The sequence below is a fragment of the Anguilla anguilla genome, chromosome 2 (genome assembly GCF_013347855.1).
Source record: "Anguilla anguilla isolate fAngAng1 chromosome 2, fAngAng1.pri, whole genome shotgun sequence".
Taxonomy (NCBI): Eukaryota; Metazoa; Chordata; class Actinopteri; order Anguilliformes; family Anguillidae; genus Anguilla; species Anguilla anguilla.
In genome coordinates, this window is record NC_049202.1 from 11,823,988 (window position 1) to 11,846,104 (window position 22,117).

The following is a 22,117-nucleotide window of genomic DNA, read 5'->3' on the forward strand; positions in this document are numbered from 1 at the left end:
TGTAAGCATGCCACCCAAAGCAGCAATTTCAAAGAAAAGGGTCAGCACTTCCACAAATATCACTCTGTCATTAATGGTCTCATGTGAAAGAAAGAAAATTAGTTTCACAAACTTTCACCTACCTCCCTGCACTGTAAACTACACCTATTTTCCAGTGCATTTTAAAACAGCATGGCACATAGTGACGATTCTGCGGCAGAGCTGTGTACTCAGGTTTAAGTGGAGGAAGAGCTCGTCCCTGCTCCACTCCGCCGAGCTGGACCGTCTGTGTGGTGTGAGGAGGAGACATCCTAACCCTCACATTCACTAGACTGTCTTATATACGTAAAAGAAGATGGACACAAACTTGGGGAGGCTTGATAACAGCTACTGTAATGGAAACTGGACAGTTACGAGTTACACCAGGCAAGTGGTCCACCATTATTCTCTACCCCTCACAAACGTTAAAGTGCACAACACAGGGTTCATTTCTAGCCAGGTCACATTGAAATGCACGCCTTCATGCTTGTCACAATGGCTGCATCTGCCTCATTGCCTACATCCTTGAGGGGGGTTCACACCGGATCTGGCGAGGACGCCTATAAACTTTCTTTTTTTCCTAAACTGTCCAAAAAAATATATTTCTGAAAACACTCAAGGTGAGAAATAGGCAATGTAGTTGCTGAATCTTGGTTCATATTTGATCTGCAACACCTAGTTTGAAAGTGTGATCCAAGTTTTGCGAGCCAGAGCCAGCTATGTTGGACGCCTTCATTTGCATGGAATAAAGATTGAGTACAGTCTAAGCAAATACAGAACCGCCGACGGTACCACACCATGGATTGCTTCCATCATGCAATGCGCAGCCTGAAAGTTCACAGAGGCTTTAAACACATCATTCAAGTGCCCTGCGATAGATTGGCGGTATGTCCAGGGTGTATTCCTGCCTCTCACCCAATGCATTCTGGGATAGGCTCCAGCACCCGCCATGACCCTTCCCAAGATAAGCGGGTATAGATAATGGATGGATGGACATCATTCAAGTGTATTAAATAAGAAAAATGTACTTTTAAAAATATAACTACAACAAATTATCCAGTTCACTGTATACTCACAAACTATGGGACAGACCTATGGGATATCCTACCCGGCAAAAGATACGCACAATGTTGCCTTCAAAAAATAACTTTCAAATGAGACGTGCCTCGATGCCTTCCTGCCTCAAAATACTGCCTGCGAAGGCAGCATTTTTGCCATTTGAGGTTCAGCCAATATGTACTGATGTAGCAGTATAGATATAACACAATACAGAGAGGAAATTATTAGTTTTTTTTAAATAGGCCTATATGACACTAGCAGTATGAGAAACACTGTAGTCAAGTTAACATAACAGTCAGCGAACAGCAAAGCAGGGAAGAAAAGTCATCATAAATAACGAATTACTACACAGTAATGAAAAATACATATTTCATGAATATGCATTGAAAATGACTTAACAACATGTACCGTACAGCACATTCATCAGAACCCATGCCTTCTTAGAGTATGTCAGCAAATAAAAAAGCCTAGACCACTTAGATTAACCATGTACTCACTAAACATTCTTTTTCCAAGCCCCAAGATCCAAGCCATGGTAGTGAATGTATGCTGCATTCTCCCACAGCTGGTCTGACAGGGCTCTGATCCTGAATAGGATCTACCGGGCCAAACTGAATGTGTTAAAACACCTCAAGCACTTATTTCACTAATATAACTGAGTATGTGCCAGAGCATCAGGCATAAAAAGCTGTGCTATGCTGTGGAAATAATAAAGCAATAAAGAAATGTAACATCCTGGAGGTGGGGAAAAAAGCAGTGATTTATTGCTGTTAATTGAAAATGTCAAAAAATCTGCATTTAATCAAAAATTGATTTGTTGTTTCTGCCCAAAGAGCGTTTCAAAGCTTTTCAACCGACAACTCCAATGTTATAGGCCAGAAGAGAATTATGTCACTGGGACTCGAAAGGTGTCGTAGTGAAACAATACCACAAACTTTTTTCATTGTAGATGAAATGAGATTTCATGCTTCCCTGACAGCGCAATAATTTTGTTTATTTTGCTATTCTGATCCTGCAGAGAAATAATAAAAATATACAAAATAGAATTTTCATCACTTCAATAGTTATATTTTATTTGGTGCCAGTCTTTCCACAGCTGTACACCACCGTGTGAAAAGCCTGGGGTGTGGTTGCCACTCACCAACTCTAGGTTGATATGTTTTTTTTTAAGTCAATTTGATGAAATTGTACTCCTTGGCAGCTGATACAAAACTTACAGAATACATGTTTAGTGGAATTCTGGCCACTAAACCGAAAAAATAAGCTCAGCTGAAACAGCTATTTAGATAATGGACTGTCCAAGTGTATCCACAGACGTAAATATACTTTTAGCATCACAAGCAATTTTCACAATTTTGCAGATCCCCGTAGCTGAATGCTTCTGTTGTTTTGGAATAAAAAGTTTTGTTTCCAGCATAGGCTACTTACTGAGCTAAAATTTATCGACCAGTTTCACTCCCATTTACCACTTTAAAGTTCAAGTGCCAAAAAGTGTTATTAAATTAAATGTCAAGATTTGGACCCCTTTTCAAGAGCTCCATTGGGTGCTCTGTGGGTCAGTGGGTTCTAATCATGGGTCAGCAATGAGTGTGTGGATGTGGATACATTCTGGTACGGAGTCCTGACCTTTCCGGTGTCAACTGCAGTTGGCAGCTCCACGTGGTGTTGCGCAATTGCTCACAACGTCGCCCAGGGAGGGATGGATTCAGCTGGATCATCCCCCACTCATCATCCAAGAGAGACTGCTCTGCTAAATCAGGCACCTCCAGCCTGTTTGTGCCAACTTCACATAAAGGACACACCTCAAGACTCAAACACTGCGCTAAGCTCAGCTGGCGGACCTCATACCAACAAGATGCCATGATTAGCTGAACACACTTGAGGAAAAGATGTGCTTGTCTGCACCATAACACATCATCCATCTACACATCAGATTTGTCTGAGCATTATGCAGCAATGATATGAGTCTATGAATACAGTTAGCCATTCCACATTACGATAAAATGGGGGTGAAAACCAGTTTAAAAAGGACCAACCCATAAGCATTCATTCATCATTCATGACCAATGAATATGGAAATTGAGAGATGCCTCAATTTGGAATTATACACATACATACGTAACAAGCACTTAGATTATTTTTGATGACTAAAGTGACTCTTGCCCAACTGTGTTTATTATGATTCAAAAACTGAAAGTATCAAAGAAAGGGATGTAGGCTACATCTCAGGCAGAGCGTGAATTAAAGTTAACTTCCTGTACAAATAGCAGCGCAGACACAGACAAAATGATCAAGTTCTACATTAGGGAACCGCAGTTAAAAACCTACTGGTCACTTATCCCGATAACTCTGAGAGAGAAAGGAGCAGGGAAAGGAAGTAAGAGGGAAGAAGGATCCTTCACTCCTTCATTTGGCATGGTCTCCCAGGAGTAGTGTACTCCAGATGGTGCTCTATTTACAGCACTGTGACAGGGATGGGCAGAGGAGACGTACAAGGAGTGGTCTGACCTCGTCTAAAGCTGAGAGATGCTGTGTGCAAACAGTGCTCCGGCCTACACAAACCCACTATTTACAACCAGGGCCTCAGAACGGAAGATTAAGGGAGACATACAACCCCAGCAGCGTGTGCTTCCGATGCTTCTGACGGCGATCGGTGTGCCTGCAGCCTCCTTTCGAAGAGTGCCTGGGGACGCATCACGGCTGTGTCGAGCTCGAGGACGCTACAACGCATGGCTGATTTAATCAAATGCACAGATTCTCCAGACGAATGGTCTCAAGTGAAGGAGAAATCCTTCTCGCTTTCAATAGGAATTCAGTAGGAAGGATTAGTATCATACTGAAGCTTACAATTAATATAATGAATGTTTTTTTCCCTGTCCTGAACATTTGTTGTTTGTTTGTCTGTTTGTGAAAACATTTTTTAAGAAATACTGAAATCTGTATAAAAAATTGAGAAATGTTCATGATACTGACCTTCTATTGAACTGAATTTTCTATGACGATATCCAATGTAACTGTGAACAATATTCAAAAGAAACATTGCAGTTATCATCAAGGAACATTCTCTACCCCCTGCCAATGAACACAATTAAGTCAGACCCAAATTTCAGAAATTATAATATTTAACTACATTATTTAAAATGCAAATTAAAAAAATCTACCATAAGATTGCCATGTGGAAAAAAAATGCATTGTTGGAAATCCAACTAATAAGACTGTATACACATTTTTGAAAAAGCTTTTCAAAAATGTATGAAAAAAAAGCCTGGTCCCTCCAAATCCAATTCAGATCCATCTTGATCACTTCAGTGGTGAAGTCCAATGACATCACCACTGCCCAAACTTTTGTTTCTCATTACTGCACGTCCTCCATCGACCTGCTGTCATTGAAACCAGACACTCCTGCATAGCTGGAACTTCATCATGTGCAGTAAAAAAATAAAAAATAAAAAAAAAAACATTCATATATTCACTGTTGAACTCTTTAATTATCTTGCCTGAAGTAAGTTAATGTCGATTAGGCTTGACAGTGAAATTTAGATCTCAGTACCCAGCACTGGAAGTAATCAGCCAAGGCAGGGCATGTTTTGTTCTTACTGGACTAGAGCCATTATTAGACCCAATGGACTAGACTTGGGTGGTATTTATTCACTCAGGCGGACACCTCTCAGATAGCCTAACTGGTAAATCCTGTCTGCCAACTGATTCAGTTCATTTTTTACACCTCCTGTCAAATAGACACAAAAAATTCTGAGTAAAAATATTTTCAGATTCAATATTTTTGGAGTGGATGTATTCAGTATATACACAAGCCAATGAGTGCCTGACTCTTGTCGTCTTGCAGAAATGACCCACAGTTAATAAGGGGAACGCATTAATATCATATTCATTATCCAGATTACCGAAAATGAACGCTTTCCTTTGAGTGTTTTTATGGCTATTACAATGACAAATTGGATGATGAAGAATGCACTCAGATTTTTTATTTCATTTTTTTCTTTTTTTTTTTAAACAGAATTTAATTTAATTCAGATCATGCTCCTGTCTCTGTGGGCTACTAGCCCTCAATAAGCAGACCCCAGGATACATACCCTTTCCACAGCTCATAGGAACACGCATCAACCAGCTAACAATTAAAGAAAATAAAAGGTTGCACAACATACTCAGAACTGTTACAGTTAAACTGAAATCATTAGAAAATATGTCACAAACAAGATGCCTTAGTGTACTTCCTCTGTAGTTCTGACCAAATTCAAGTTCTTTTAGTTTTTTTTAACACAATCCATTTTCTTATTCAGTACACAGCAGTGGGACATGATTAAGTTGCCGCTGGAAGGTTTATTGGGAAGTTTATTGATCTTAACAGGTGCAAAAATCAACAATTGTTAATCAAGCACTCAGGAACTCTGTTCTCTTTTTGAGTGCTTTATTAGTAATCGTTATCTTTTTCGGGCGCTAACAAAATCAATAAATGTTCACTTGTTGAAAATCAAACATCGCAGCGTCCAATTATATTCTTTTTTTTTTTTTGCACCACTTAGGATCCAACCAAGGAGTGTGATGCTAAGATTGATTGCTGTTATTGGTAGCTCTCTTGTTTTCCACACACATTTTGGACCTCTGTTCCATACATCTACAATTGTTTTCAACAGCAGCAAGTTGGTCCATCCATCTTGTGAGGTGTCTCACGCCCAGTAAGCTGGTCCTAGACGAAGCATCTTGAGATGCCTCCACAGCAAGCAGTTTGTATTGTTCGGGTCAACAGCCTTAGTTCATAACACCTTGAAAATAAGTACATCACATACTAATCTGTGGATTCCATTACTTGGTATATAGTTTGTTATTCCGCTTGTTGATCATTTCCAGGGCTGGATAGCCGTTGCCATTTGCCTACAGAACCCACATATTTTCAGTTTTAGTTCACCTGAAAATGCAAGCCAGTGTATTTCTTTTAATGTGGTCTATGACAGCAACTTCTTTATTCCCATGGCAAGCTCAGTGCTTTTATTTGCTTGCATGTGTGGCACCTGTGAACACTATCTGAACCCCAATCTATGAACCCCAATATACGGTCTCCCTATTTCAAATAACATTTTAAAAGCCGAGTGATTTTAGTGATAAAAACCCATACCCTCCACCCCACATACACACAAAATCAGAAATTTCACCTAACATAGGCTAACTGAACAGAATTTACAGGCTTCAGTGACTGTAAACAAATGATTTTCCAAACAAAGAGACACTATTGCAGCTTTTCAGCTCAGATTTTTAAACAGGCCATGAGGACCATAGGGGTAATAAACAGGAGTAATTATACAAACAATAAAGACATCTGAAGAAAGCATTTTAACGTAACAAACTGCTCGAAAAAATGAAACCTTTGAATAACTACAAACAACCCGGTGAGACCTGTGCCACAGCCTGTAGGGGAGCTATATTGGGATGGCAGGGACGCCATCCTGCCAAGTTACAGCTTGGTGGGGCGGAGTGCCCCATATAAAATTCACCTCGGGTGGGTGGGGGTTTGATCCCCACCATGACACTTTTCCAGCTATGGTCTCTTCTCTATATCTGTTACCTCTGCTTTTTTTTGCTTTAGGTGACTTTTTCCAGGAGTAACACTGTTACGAGTGTACGTCATATAGCACCAGTAGCAGGAAAGCACCTGCAAACACATAACATGACAGGCAAGTAGACGATGAATACAAGGCAGCTTGTGAAACAAGCAACCCTTGTCATATATGATCGTTAACATGAGGTAACAATGCAGTAGTGATATTTTTTTTTTTGTTCTTTACTGGTAACTTCGCACAATAAATTAAATACCGGATAATGCTGTTTTAATTGATTTTTTTTTAAGTGTCCTGGTACATGGATCTACTCCTGACTAAGCCTGATGAAGCACTGGTTCAGTGAAGCGATGTGCATCGCAGGCCGGTAGCCTATATGATCCTGTAGTGACACCAGTAACTGAGGCCAGGAGCCCTCAAGGGTGGCACACAATTCCCATAATATTGCTCAGGGAGGAAAGGTTTCAGTCAGTGCGAATGCCCAGGCTACATTCATCATGCACCAGCGGTTCCTCTGGTGCAATGCCTACACTGCTAAGCTGAGGGAATGGTGCAGTCCTGCTGACTACAAATGGCTGCCTGAATGGGGCATGTCACGCCTTTGAGACCAACGCGTTCGACTGTAACTCCAGCAGCCCTTGTCCACCATTATCCCCAATGAAATGAAGCCAGGTGTCTTCCACCATTTGCAGATACTGTACCTGGTCACAAACAGGGCAAAGCCCAAAGCGTAAATATATGAACTCCAAGCAGCAGATCCCAGCCAATCAGCACGCTTACAAGCTTAGCCACTAGGGAATCTGGACCAACCGGCCTCACTGATTACCAGCATCCTCTAAAACCCACTAACTTGTCTGATGGTTAGTGTAGTCTGAAGTGAACCTGCATTCTGTACCATACCGGTAAGTGCAACAGTGTATGTTGGAAATCTTTTTAGACCATCTATGTTGCAGTAAATCCCACTGTCTTACTATTCTTTGAAAGTGTGTATTATTTTTTGACTTCTATTTGCCCTTGTGCTTAAGGTAGAGTAAACCATACAGTGATGATATCTGAAAGGACTAAAAGCTTTTGTTGGATACCTTACCAACTCAGATACTTCACAATTTGAATCTGCAGGCATGCTGGGCCAGTTTTAGATGGACAGGATTTATGTGAATTACGCTGCCCACAACCATGCTTAAGTCACTCAAAGCTGACCAAACATTTGAGTCTCTAGCCTATAAATCTTATGAAAGGTATCCTGGAGAGACCAAGAATTCCCACACTTCTCATTAAATCTAATCTTCCACTAAACCTCACAGTTTTTATTGTCAAATCTCTCAAAGGATCAGACAATAAAGTTAAGAATTCATAAAATGAAAAAAGTGAATAAATTCAATACCTCTGATTGACTCTTCGGTTGTGGTGCATGATATGGAAATTCTGGGGCCAATATAAATAATAATAGTCCATCCAACCATTATCTATACCTATATATCTATAGGGTCGGACGGGGGTGGGTGCTGGAGCCTATCCCAGCGTGCATTGGGCAAGAGGCAGGAACACATCCTGGACAGGTTGCCAATCTATGGCAGGGCACACACACACCATTCAATTACACACTCATACCTATGGGCAATTTAAGAGTCTCCAATTCGCCTACCTGCATGTACCCAGAGGAAACCCACACGGACACAGGGAGAAACATGCAAACCCAACACAGAAAGTAAATAATAATAATAATCATCATCATCATCATCATCATCATCAAGTACAGTGCAAGTAAGATTGTAAAGCAGGCATCTTTATCATCACTGTGGAATACTATGCTACTTCAGCCTCAATATATAGCTAACGCCATGCCTCATTAAAAATGTCAATTCTGTGTATATTTTGAAAAGGACATTTGCCAGAACATTCTGTAAAAAAACAGCAGAGTGATTATACTAGCTTATAGTAGATGAGACTTAGCCTATTATCGTTTGCTGCCTTTGCCATGGTTACCTGAACTGTTAGAGCAGGGCGTCCCAACCCTGTTCCCGGAGATCGATGGTCCTGTAGGTTTTCATTACCACCCTAATTTGGCACATCTGATTCTAATTAGCAGCTCACCAAGAGCTCTAGCTGTTGAATGACGTGTGCTTTCTTAGGGTTGGACTAAAAACCTACAGGAGGGCAGATCTAGATCTCCCAGGAGCAGGGTTGGGCAGCCTGGTGAAGAAGTCGCAGAGTTTGGAGTTCCAGAGTCTGGCCTGTATTGTAGTCATTTGGACTTGTGCAGGACAGCACCGACGTCCCCCACATGAACGAAATCACTCCCCCCAGCCACGGCCGTATGTTTCAGAAGAAAAGCCCATTTAATCCCCACCCCCACCCCCGGCCCCGGCCTCTGTGGCAGGTCTGTCACCCACCTCTGCTGGTCAGAGCGGTTTCCAGGTGACAGAGAGGGATTAGGGGGACAAACGTCTTTGAACAGCTGATTAAAGAAACCTGATTTGATAAGGATGCTCCAGCTAAATGAGCATTTACTATCGTGGCCTGAGAGTGAGATAAATCCAATTACCCAGTGGCTTAAATGAGACATCTCATGATGACAAAACAATGACGGTAAATCACGCTATCAGCCCGGTAGCCTACAGCCCATCTGAGCCCTGCCATTACAGATCATACATACAATAGCGGACACTTGGGGTTCGCCATTGTGTACAGGGGAACTAACTGATCATTCAGGTTGTCTATCATGCTTATGTTATTATAGATTGTTTTTCATGTAAGAAATAATCCATAAGAAAAAAAAAGAAAGACATTCCATCTAATGAATTATGCTTCAGAAACCACAAGTGAGTTATTAAAGGTAGTAATGTCAACACTGAAGCTTGATATGTACAGTATATATCATTTAGGCTAATTGGAGTTAACAAACACAATGCACTTGGCACACTCTCTCTCTCTTTATATCTCTCTCTCTCGCTCTCTCTCTCCAACTTAAGTACTTTTTGTGAGAAATTTTGAATGAACCAACTATGTTTCAATTCATCTTTCAATGCAGTCAGCCTGAGTGATACTGATTTATAAGGGCCTAAGTTCATGATCTGAAATATAGAGGCTAAATGTGAAATTATTTAGAAACACATTCAAGGCATTTTTTATGGGTAAATATAAAAACGATGCAAAATGACATCTAATGGCTTGCCAGAGTCAGCACTGTTCCAGTAAATAAACTTGACTTTAACACACACATATAGCCTATAAAAAGTGCTTACATTTCTATTTTTGTCCAGGCCTTCAGGTTCAAAAGTTCATGTAGGAATTTGAGAAGACCTAAAACACACCATTTTCTTTCCTGACTGCACTGGCAACACTTAAAGCATGTCTTTATAGTCCTGCATATGTTAACCTAACTTTTTTTTGTTTTTTGTTTTTTTACAGGGGAATGAAAGGAATTTAATCGCTAGAAACCAACAGACAACAGAAGACTTCAGACAGAAGATTTCAGAGAGAACTGTACTGGACTTCAGGCAATAGCCAGGTAACAATTTTAACATTTGGTTTTTTAGGGTATAGGCTTTGCCAAAGGTAAAAAATCTTTTTTTTTCCTTTTTTTTTTTTTAAACAGTGTCACTCACCCAGATATTTCCCCCAGTAAGGTCATGGTGTGCCTAGTGCATGCTACTCCTTTCCTCCACCCTGAGTTCACAGAATACTCCTGCATCAATTCTCTCCTGGTTCAAGATTACATTATGATGCGACCTGGACACCTAGATAAAATGTACAGTCTTGCTTCCCTGAACTGCCTATTAATAAACACTTCTCAGCTTGAGTTGCCTGTTTAAACAGCTTGTCTAATACCATGCACTATATTTGGTCCAACAACTATGACCCTTTCTCTTATAGATTACCCATTACCTCCCCATTATCATTTAGCTTAGCTTTAACTACTGACACTGGGCTGGCTGGCCAGTGGAGGATGGGCTCTTTTTCTAATCTGAATTCCTCCAGAGATTTCTTTCAACCAGACCTATTTTTTTTATTACTTGTGATTTTTTGTTCTTCCCACTGGTGAGCAAAAAAAAAAATAGAATAAATAAATGATATCAGTTGCTGGTTTCTGGGGGGGGGGGGTTCAGGCCTGGTCTTTTCTTATCAATTGTCCCGTAAATGCCCAGACAATTAAATTGAATTCAGTTGAATTGAGTAGGATAGGATGTCAATGAAATCACTCAATTGTGTAAATGCGTGCGAGTTGCGAGCAAGGCACTTCAGCGTTACTGGAGGAATACTTCACCATGCCTGTAACTTTAAATAAAAGTGTAACATCTAAAACATGCTTTTTTGTATGTGTGTAACTATATATAGACAGTCAACAACCTTTAACTTTTAAGTCCACTTGGAATCTCCCAAGGTTGTTTTAAGGCCGGACCTGACTAATGTTTAATTTAACAGACTTCTGGTGGTTTGTGATGGTCATGAAATGTCATTTACAAAGTTCTGCAGTGAGTCAGCTTTAGCATTTGGAATCAGTAAGGAAACCGCACAGAGCTCGGCTACACTCAGGCTTTAGTTGTAATACCACTTTAACAAAAGATGACAATTAACTTTTAAAGCAAAATGAATGATGTTTCCAGAGCAGTAAAGAACTCGTTTTCAAACTTACCCAAACCGATCATTTTAATGTTGGCCATATATTTTTTTAATGACTGATGAATGACTAACTGAGGTAAGATGAAGCATATTAATCTTAAACTACGCTACTCTAACATGCGTCATGTGACGACCTGCATAGCTCATACAGCTCATACTGGGCTATACTATTTAAAAAAACCTATACACAGCATGTATAAATAAAACATATTGCATGTAAAGTGGAAAATGATAAACCAAAATGTGCAGCTTTCAAAATCTGAAATGACCATGCTACCATCTAACGTGAGCTAAAACTGCCTCAGTAGGAAAACACGGGAAAATTGAGAATTGCTTTCATTAAATGACTATAGCTTACTGTACGATGGCGTGATAATAAGACCGAACAGGCATTAGTGGTATAACTACCATAACTAGGGAAGTTTACAGGATAGAAATAAAAAGCAAAGACTACGCCGATGTTTGCAAGAATGAACTATATTAGCGGATTTATTACTTAAATAATTCATGTTTCGTTTGTAAACACCAAGTACATAAATAAACACATGCAGTTAGCTAGCTCCTTGCCACAGTTGGGCTGAATCCAAACAGTCAGAGTAGAAGCGGTTAATGAAGACAGGTCAGTGGCAAGACTATTGGGAATATATTCAGAAACGTATAGAACTTCACCAGCACGTCGTCACCGCATTTTACTCATAACCTTTCCCGTAGTGCACGTTGCGGTATAAAAAGCACCCAATTACTTTAGCAACTAAGGCAACAGATTGTTGAGTATATTCAAGGTAATTGGATAAACCATTAAATGGATAATCCTTCCTGGAGTATGCGGAGGTGCGTTGCATTCTTTAAGACAAGACAACAGTTTCGGGAAATATGCGTTCAATACGAAAACTGCACATTAACGTATTGCATTTATAAGAATACAGAAAATTTAGCCTCTACATGTTATTTGGCTGGAGCGATGCTTCGATAGTCCTAATATATAGGCTACCGCTGATTCGTTAGATCAAGTGCTTGTATGATAGGCTAAATAACAACTGCAACGTAAAAAAACAAACAAAAACCATTAGGCTAGGAGTTCTAATATATAACCACAAAGGCGATTTTGTTATATGTTCTCATTTTATCCAACATATGCGTGCACATCAGCCTACAGTATCCCGTAATGAATGAAATTCAGTTTGTTTGTTTTTTTCCATTCAATCTAAATATTCAACACTTTTAGCCATCGGGTTTCTAGAAATACAAGCTACAAGTTGATAAACGGAGACATTTCTCGCGTGCATGCAAAATAAATAAGTCTTACCATGTTCGCTCCAAAGCCATGTAAATCCTCACCAGATAGTCTCAGACACAAACTGCTTGTAAGTATGAAACGCATCACCTAGATAGAATCTACGGACACCAGGAGCTCTGCTGCCCTCTGTCTTCGGCGTCTTATTTGAGAGTGGCTTGGGAAGTCAGTACAAGGAGCTGGTTTTCTCTCAGCAGCTCAATTTCAGAACGCAGCTGAAAGGCCTGCGTTTAACTAACACAGATCTCGCCTCAATTAAAACTGAAAGATACTCAAATAAAAGCACCCTTTATCATTCCTCTCTGTCCTTCTTTCTCTGAGACCACGAGGTTAAAAAAAAAAAAAAACCTAGTATTGTGTGGAACGCGGGGAGCCAATGTAATTGCTCTTGGCAGTTAGAGGGAGCCTGGGTAAATCTTTGCTAATTTTATTTATAATTTTACTTTGCATCCAGACGGTCCTTTGGGAATTGCATGTGGTAAGAAATGTACACATACTTGGTATTCTGAAGCCTTCCCAAATCCACACACAAGCGTGCCTACATGCCATTCAAATGTGTATGCACGTTTACTTGAACCAGAACCTTTCGGATGGTAGCAAAGCTATAACCTTAAACTTTATTCATGATAAATCCAATAATGTAATAGCCGTGGTAAACATGTCATTTAGCGGGATCACCCCCTTTGTTAGTCCACATCAATTGGTAGTAAAAGGGAAAACCTGCTGCTCCAACAGACCTGTTTTATCCTACTGGTCAGTATTACAGCATGGAGTGCTATCTGTCCATATGTTCACTGAATAGGATTAAATTAAACCCCGTTAAGCCTCTGTATTCAGAAACTCTTGCAATTGGCCATCAAACACAATTATGCCTCCTGTTTGAAGCCAGAAACAGAACACGCAGTGTAGCACTAGTTTAATTCTGGATTTGAAAAATCACGTTTTTAACCCATTTCCAAAAATAAATCCGCCCATGAAGATTTAAGTAGAAAGTACTGTAGCCTACTGCTGCAAGTTACACACTGACCTCCGTTTAGGCAAACACAATGAACATTTGGCATTTAGGGAAAGTACTTTGAAGACGACTTGTCTGTAGTTAAAATGTGATACCTGAGGGACAGAACCTTAACGACCCACACAGTTCCAGTGCTCTTCTCTGACAAGACTCATATTTGTTGAATGCATGTCTAATGAGTGGTTTGCGTTGCAAATAAGGCTCCTGGCAAAGTTTTCTTAGGATTTTACTTAACATTGGTTATTTGATGACTGTACTGGAACACTACCTCTCAACAATAAACAATATGCGGAAATAGAAAATTATTAAACTTATACGAGTTTATAGGGTTATAGTCTACGTCTACTCCAACAAACGTGGAATTAAGAACTTTGCAAGAAGAAGAAGAAGAAGAAGAAAAAAATGCAATTATAACAAATCTTTACTTAAGACTGCCTCACAGGTCGCTCCTGTGAGTGCAGTGCTTGTAAGGGCTATAGTCCTCCTAATTACAATGCTGGAAGAGATCAGGAGCAGCTTTCTATTTAAAAGGTAGGTAAAAGCTCCTATTTTAGGATCAGAAGGTTCTCCCTTTAAAATTCACAGTCAGAAAATTTTTTCCTCCTATCCTAGAAAAAAAGTGTATTAATGTCTTACATTTAAAAAAAAAAAAGTTTTAAATGAAACCGGTGTGGTTGTATTTTGACTTCAACAAATATGAAAAGGTAAGTAACATGAGTAGCATAAAACAGATAATGCATTTAGGGAAAGTAGCCTGATATTGCTGCTTGCTGATCTTCAAAAACACCACAGAGATAGCATACTCTAAGACCATGAGCAGTCACACATTGCACTTGCTTTCAAACAATTCGTTTATTTTCACCCATAATACCCATATGCTTTGTCAGTTATTTCAATTAGAAGTGGCTATGTATCTATTTACATCTTGCATACACCATATGCAAGCTGATTTATGAAGCTTAAGGAATAAACACACTGAAAATACAAAAAATAATCATGCAGGTGAGTACAGGCAATAGCACAATTCACAAGTGTCAAATATCCAGATTTTCATAACTGCATATACAATACCAGACAAAGTGACTTTGCCAGCTAGCTAGCTGGCTAATTATCGGTGGAAAAACAGTGTGATTGAGAGTCTGTTTATCACAGAAATACTACCTGGAGCACAACAGACAAAGAACCAAATCAAATAATCAAATAATCCAATGAGACCATTAAGAGTGGAAACAGCAGTTACAACAGTAATGTTGCACGACCATTGATATATGGCAAACTATGCTTTATTAAACATGTATCAATATTGCTGGTGTAAATAGGTCTGTATATTTGGGAATATGTGTCTCATTTTTATGGGGAAAAATTGACAAAAAAGGGGTAAAATTTAATAAGGTTTATGCACAAACATTGATTGGGAGAAATATTTAACTGCAGTATCGTTTATTTCAGGTTCAGTGTGGTTTTCTGAAATAAACCTTTGCCTGGTCAGATCCCCAGTAAGATGTTTGCTCAATACAGTATCAGGAAAACTACTAAAACATTCATCTTGCTCTGTAAAATACTGTAAACCAATTCAAAATCAGTAACATTTTTGAGAAATGCCTCTTGGCAATGTAAAATAAGGTTGCTTAACTGATATTCGGCTCCAGAAAAGAAATCTGTTTGGCATAATGTCATAACTTAAATTTGTTTTCCTTTTCTGACAGGTTGGCCTGCAATAAGTTCCTGCTTTTACATGAGCATGTGTAAAATATTACTGCCTACCTCTCTGATAGAATGTATATAAAACAAACGCCCCACTGATGATTGGCAGCTGTACACAGTGAAGGTGTGAAATAGCCATTCATATGGTGAACTGCAAAGCTAGAATTCATTAAAGTAATGCATACTCACAGCCCCATCTGTTACTTCCTTTAAAACAGACACATAACGGCTAAATATTCTGTCAGCTGGTTCATTGACTTTGTTGTTAATCCACTCATTAGTAGATAAATTACTGTATTTCGACTCATCATTTCATCTGGCAACCAGTGGGACTGCTGAACCTATATGCACTACTAAATGATTTATAAACTTCAAGCAGTGCCAGACTGAACTTTTGAGGAAAGAAAATCCAGAGGAAAAGCCCCTCAGACATCTTTATACTGGTGAGACTAAGGTGAGACACCAGCAAATATATACTGTATGAAGAAGCTACCACAACCTCAAGAAGCAACCTCCAAGAGTTTTGGATCATTGCTATTTTTTCTTCAAAATAAATTCTACAAAAGCTTTCCAATAGGAATATTATATCCTAAATTGTAATGACTATCTGGTCTGAAATATCAAGGATATGTCTATATATTAGCACAGGTCTTTATAAGAATTATAAAGTAATTGTTTTACTGCACTCATTTTTAAGATGACTTCAGGTTATGTGTAAGAGATTCATTCATATGCACTGGCTGGTCTTCAAACACATTGATTGTGGAGTTTATACATGAAAGTATGCTTTTTTTCTCTCTTTTTTGTGTGCTTATTTCAAGATTAAATATACGAAAAACATTGAACATAGCAAGAGAGAAGCCTTGGATTTGTTATTGAATCTTAAGCTCAAATGGCTTTGATGTAATCACTACTTTAAAATGGCTCTCCTCAATTAAGTCAAATTAGTCAGCTTGCAGAAGGCCATGACTATTTGCAGTGTCATGAACAAATACTAGAAAATAACTGTAAAAGAACTTACAAACCCTTATCTTCAGTAAATGTACATGGACATAGACCTCTTCATTTATATACATATTTAGATGTATTATATTATGACAAATGCGCTTTCAATGCAAGTTTTTGGGGAACAGATACCATTTCATGTTATCTATCCTTAAAATTTGCATTTGCCTTGCCTTGCAATTTGTGTGATTGTGTCTTCTGACGAATGATAAATCAGGGTTTTTCCTCTGATTGTTTTGAACAGCATGGAATGAATGCAGCATGCTCCCAGTGTTAGGCCACCATTGTAAATAAGAATTTGTTCTTAATGACTTAAATAAAGGTGAAATGAAAAAAATGTTACCATCACCACTCCACTCCTACAGTAGTTACCCTTCCTGGCCTTCTAATCAAGCTTGCAAATAGATATGTCTCTTAAGAGTTGTTCATTCATTAATTTCCCATTTATCACTCATCTGGGTAGGAACTGCAAAGTAATGGAACCCAAATTGGCCATTTTTAATCAGTGCCCATCAGTAACCTTAATGACCAACATGAATGATACAACATGGGCTGCAATGCACCAGAAAATCTGTCAAGTTGGTCCTTTTCTTGGATTTCTCTTTGGCAATTAGCATGTGACTTACTATTGGACTATTCTATGACAGCCCCTTACCAATGTAGGCTTCTGACTCATCATTGCTCATGTTAGGCATAGGGGGGTGGGGACCAATGTGAGATTGTATAATTGGGCCAAAAATACCTGTGTACAACCAACTGCAAGCCAATTCCAGTAGTTCACACAGGGCCAATTGCACCCAATTACTTATGCAAATACTTTTTCATGGCCCTGTATCTCCACTTTGGCAGCACAGACAACTCCAAAAGCATTACCAAATATTTGCATTAGCAAAAAAAAAAAAAAAAAAAAAAAAAAAAAAAAAAAAAATTTGCTTTTCATGCTCACCATTATCTCACACTCTGCATTCAACATTTAATCATATACTGTAGGTCATGATGACTGGGTATACATGCTGAAAAATGCATTGCCTTTACAAAAATACAAAATAAATTATGATCCAAAATACATAAACAAAAACAAATAAAACAAAAAAGCAAACAGATTGATTTATTTTTCTATCTAATCATGTACCAAATTACCTTGCATTAGATCAGCCTTCAATGCTAAATCCCAGGTAGATTTGAAATAAAAATACACCATGTCAGCCGAGTTATTTTTGATAAATATCAAGCTCCATGTCACAGTGGCAATCTCTGTCAATAACACATTTCTTATGTGGATTTCATGGCTCTTGCAGAGAGACGAACAGGGTTTAAGGCCAGTTAAGATTGGCCAGTGAAGTGTGATTAGGAAAGTTTATGAAAGATCAAGTTAATCAATTCCACTTTGTTCAAAAAAATTAACTGGTCCATCATTTAAAGACAACTTACAGGTCTGTCCTGTATTTTTTTATTCACAATGCACGAAAAAAGTTTGAAGTTTGAATTTTGCATCAGAGTCGGGGTATTTGTGTAATAGTGGGAACTCGTCCTTTTCCTCCGCTTCCACAAAACTTACACAAATAATTTAAAAAAAAGGAAATAATTTACATTACCATCACCTTATTACTGATGTTACTGACAGACCTTGCAAAACACCATAAATAAGTTTTGTACAGCAGATGTTCATTTCCTGCAGCAACTGGCAGTAATTGCTTAATTATGCCCAATAAATGATTTACACTACACATCTGTTTTATGTTAAATTATGGTCCTTTGTTTTTTATTGCTTACTGACCTGATTTAGTCACTGGAGCATAATTTGTGTTTATTTGCGTTTGTAGAATCATAGGAGAAATGACAAAATTAAAAGTTTGAAAAGAAATGTCCGAATTTGGGCTAGGGCATATACTGATCAACAAAGCCCACATTATCCCAAGTTTGCTTTGGCCTATTCCTTCCCATTCCATCCTTTTAACTTTCCACTGCACTTCATCAAACTGATCATTAACTGATCTTGAACTCATTGTAACGTTTTGTGTTCAGAAACAAGAACCATTTGCGTCAAGAACACAGCTTGGTCTTAATGAACATAACCCTGTCCACCCAGCTTCTATTCAAATCCATTTCTCCTATCAATATCACACATAGGTCTGGATTCAATTAACATTGTCCTTATCAGTGATGTATAATTAAATGGACCCCTTTGCTACAAACATAGCTTGCTGAATTCAGCGTTTACCAAAATTAACTTTTGCCTTCGAATCGCGAGTCTTTTTGTTGCATCCAGAACAAATGTATAACTGATTTTTAACTGAGTTTGAATTTTAGTCTGGGAGAATGTTTTCATGGGAGTTTCACGGCTTTGATCGAATCCAGGAATAGATTTTCAAGAGGATGTGCATGCACATGCATGCACCACAGACACTAGCACGCATACATGCATGCAGGCACGTGGGAATGCACAGCATTTCAGCATCAGATTACTATAAGCCAAAAAGAAATGTAATAAATATATGTGAAAAACCTATTTGAATTCCCTATTTATTTCAATGGCAATTTCCCATGAGTATTAGCTCTACCATTTCCCTTTTCTGCAAGCATACCCCCTGTACCCCAAGAGACAGTGTAATAGAACAGAGAACACAGACAAGCAATAAAGATTTGACAGACTGGAAGAAAAGACAGCCGGTAGATGTGGTCTTTTCTAGTGGTTATTTAAATTATACAGCCCTCAATAACTTCTCACATTGCTTTGCTCTGGAAGTTGGGGCAGCACTTATGAATGCATTGTTTGGAAAGCGAGAATTATAATGAAGTACATGTGTGGGCCATTTGCACCAGTTTTTAACAAACCACATTTTGCAGTTCTTTATATGAAAACATACAGAGTAAAATGAAATACTTTATTGCCTCAACACATTACATTTTCACAAATTAAATAAACGTATCCAGCAGAAAAGTGAAATACTTCTCAACAAATCCACATTATACACAAATGCATTATGCATAACCTGTCATATGCATGTTTTTTTTTAAATCATCATGTCAGTCAACATATTTGACAATACAAGTTCAGAAGTAAATATACCAAAACAACAAGATACAGTTAATTTGATTTATGGATGTTTTGCACAGAAGAACGAAACACACTGCGTTTTTTTTTTTTTCGAAGCATAATCACAAAGGGAATTTTCTTTACCATCTTTCATTATTCAAAGTAAAACAATATATATCCATCCATCTTTGTTTTTGTCAAATTATGGGGAAAAGACACATGAGGTTTTTTATTTCCACAAGGGATCTGGTCGGTTGTTCAGGGACTGTGTTTGTGTTGAGTTCTCATTTGTCAGAAACAATACATATGGAATTCAGTTTGATGAAACAAACGGCACATATTAAGCACAAGCATATTGGATCTATTATAATAAATAAGTGAACTGTAGAATTTACACCATTTACATAGAGACAGAGAGAATAATAAACTGAGTTTGGAGTCCTGGTTTGGTTAACTGCATAATGTAGCTGAGAAAGCAGATACATCATGTAGAGGGTGCAGCAGATGCTAAGACACCCAGCTGTGACGTACAGTATCTGAGCATATTATGCAAATGCCCAACGTTTGCACAGCTGCATGTCAACCATGATATATATATCATTTAAAAAACACAACAACAAAAAAATTCTACTTGGAATTGCGTAAATGGGTCTGCAAGGTTATTTACTTATAAAAGTGTGATTATTTTAAAATTACAAAAAGGAAGTGCTACAGGGCTGTCCCCTCCTCGGCTGTGAGTGAAAGACTTGATTAGAAGGTGATTAGGAAAGGAACTATTCTGCTGTAATGCAGCATATTCAAATTAATGGACATTGCAGAGTCACATTTTCTTGCAACATCATTTTCCAATCATTATGACTATCAGTAATATTGTAATCCAGAGACATTCATGGGCCATTTCAAAGGCATACAACAGCACCCTACTGGGTTCAAACCATTTTGCTAATTGACATAACCAATGGCAATTAAAATATGGAAATATTAAGCAACTTACACCCGGGAATAAATTAGCCTACAGTGTGTAACACAGTCCTTAATAGTTTTAATTGTTTATGTCTCAATGTGTGAATATATCAAGTTCAGTAATTACAGATCTGAATTATTTATTTCATTATATATTTTATCTACTGTTGAACATTATGAGAAAACATATATTACCTTAATATATGAATAACTAATATTGAACTGGCACATACTAAAACATTACTGAGAATGAAATATCATGAAAAGAAAATGTATATTTCCAATCAATAGCCGAGTTTCTTAATTAAATGTTCCCAACAAAGTGTAAAGTAACTGTCCATGGTGCTGGAGACTAAGGTAACATATTTGACCTAGAAGAAAAAAAGCACAATACACTTACAGAGACCAATAAACATACAGACCTGAGAAAGAACTATGTTAAACTAAACTCTAGTCCACATAAATGGCTGTCTATGCCTCTCATCAGCACATGATACAATTGTAGAGAGACACTGTCACAACAATTAAAAACATTGGGAAAGACCAGGCCTGAACGCCACAAAACCAGGTCAAAATCAACAAATGAAAAACAAACTATGATAGGAAAAAAACAGGCCTTGATTCAACATAATTTTGCCTCAGTTAACCATTGCCCTCAACTTTCACTTCAAATGAAGTAATAGTTTATTATTATTATGCATTTTGGATAGAATGTACTGCATACAGTTAGGGTTCTCATGAGCCTTTATCAATAATGTTAGACATAAATGACATCAAATTTCAGATTGAATGTCTTTGTTAATAATGTGTGATTGATAAAGTAAAGATCATAAAAAAGCACTGTTTCAGATAGATACTCCCTGGTCCCCAAGCCAATGGAAATCTGACGCCTGAATAATGTTCAGAATTGTTAACTTTCTGCTGAGCAAAACTAGGAGTCCTTGTGGAACCTCATTGCAATGCCCTGAAATCACATTTTACCCACTGAGGTTAAATTTAGAATTAACGTTCAGAACCTTTAGTGAAGTTAATGCACTCTGGAAGTTTTGGTATTTTGTGAATTACCTACTTAATGGAATTTTTTTCCTCTTTTATACAGGCCAGAGACATGAAGAGGATGTTGCCATAGAGAAATCGGCAGTGGTCTGTCGCACCTCAGTCAAACTTCAGCGGGTCCAGATACTCATTTCAGAAAATAATTAGCATGTGCTGGTTTCTCAACAGAAATAATGAGTTTCTTATTATTAGAATATTTGATAGTTTTTGAATGTTCCCATCATGATGGGATGAGTATTATTCTATTATTATTCTATTGAGTAATCTATTTTTCTGATTTACAGTTCCTTTTGAACCACATACAGGTAATGAACAGAAAATGTCATTGTCAAGATGGCCAACTGTTCTCTAATGCATTTGGCAGATCATATCTCCACGTCAGAACATTTCATTCTGACAGAAGGGTGCCTTTTAAGGTAATGATGACACCGTCCACAGAGCAGAATAGTCAGCCAGTAGTTTGAGATGCAGAACATGGCATCCATGTCATGGCCATTTCAGTCGCCTCATATAAACCCAAGTAAGCAACTAAGCATGATTTTACTTTTCTCATGAGACAGAGGAATTACTGTATGTTCCAGATGGGAGCATATTCCACTGCATGTGTCGTGGTGCATATATAACATACCGGCAAAACAGGGTGGCCCAACAATCTATTAAGTAACTTTAAATTGGTGGATGCATTTTTGGTAAAGTGCCAGTACCTGTCCAGCCATCTACAGTATGCTGAATTTGGATTATCAGAAGTGTAGATTACTTTCTGAAACCAGCCA

At 38.2% G+C, this 22,117-nt stretch overlaps 1 protein-coding gene across 12 annotated transcripts in view; it reads right to left on the bottom strand.

Moving 5' to 3' along the window:
- pcdh15b (protocadherin-related 15b) overlaps positions 1-22,117 on the bottom strand; it is a 204,671-nt gene that overhangs the window by 142,622 nt on the left and 39,932 nt on the right. For 3 of the 12 annotated variants that reach the window (XM_035406557.1, XM_035406558.1, XM_035406559.1), the window contains exon 1: positions 12,577-12,723. The exons of 2 other annotated variants lie outside the window; for them this stretch is intronic. The gene's annotated coding sequence lies outside the window, so the exon portion shown is untranslated. Of the gene's footprint in view, positions 1-4,050; positions 4,092-12,576; positions 12,765-22,117 lie in introns of those variants that run through there. 7 more of the 12 variants (XM_035406555.1, XM_035406552.1, XM_035406551.1 and 4 more) reach the window with 6 other exon arrangements.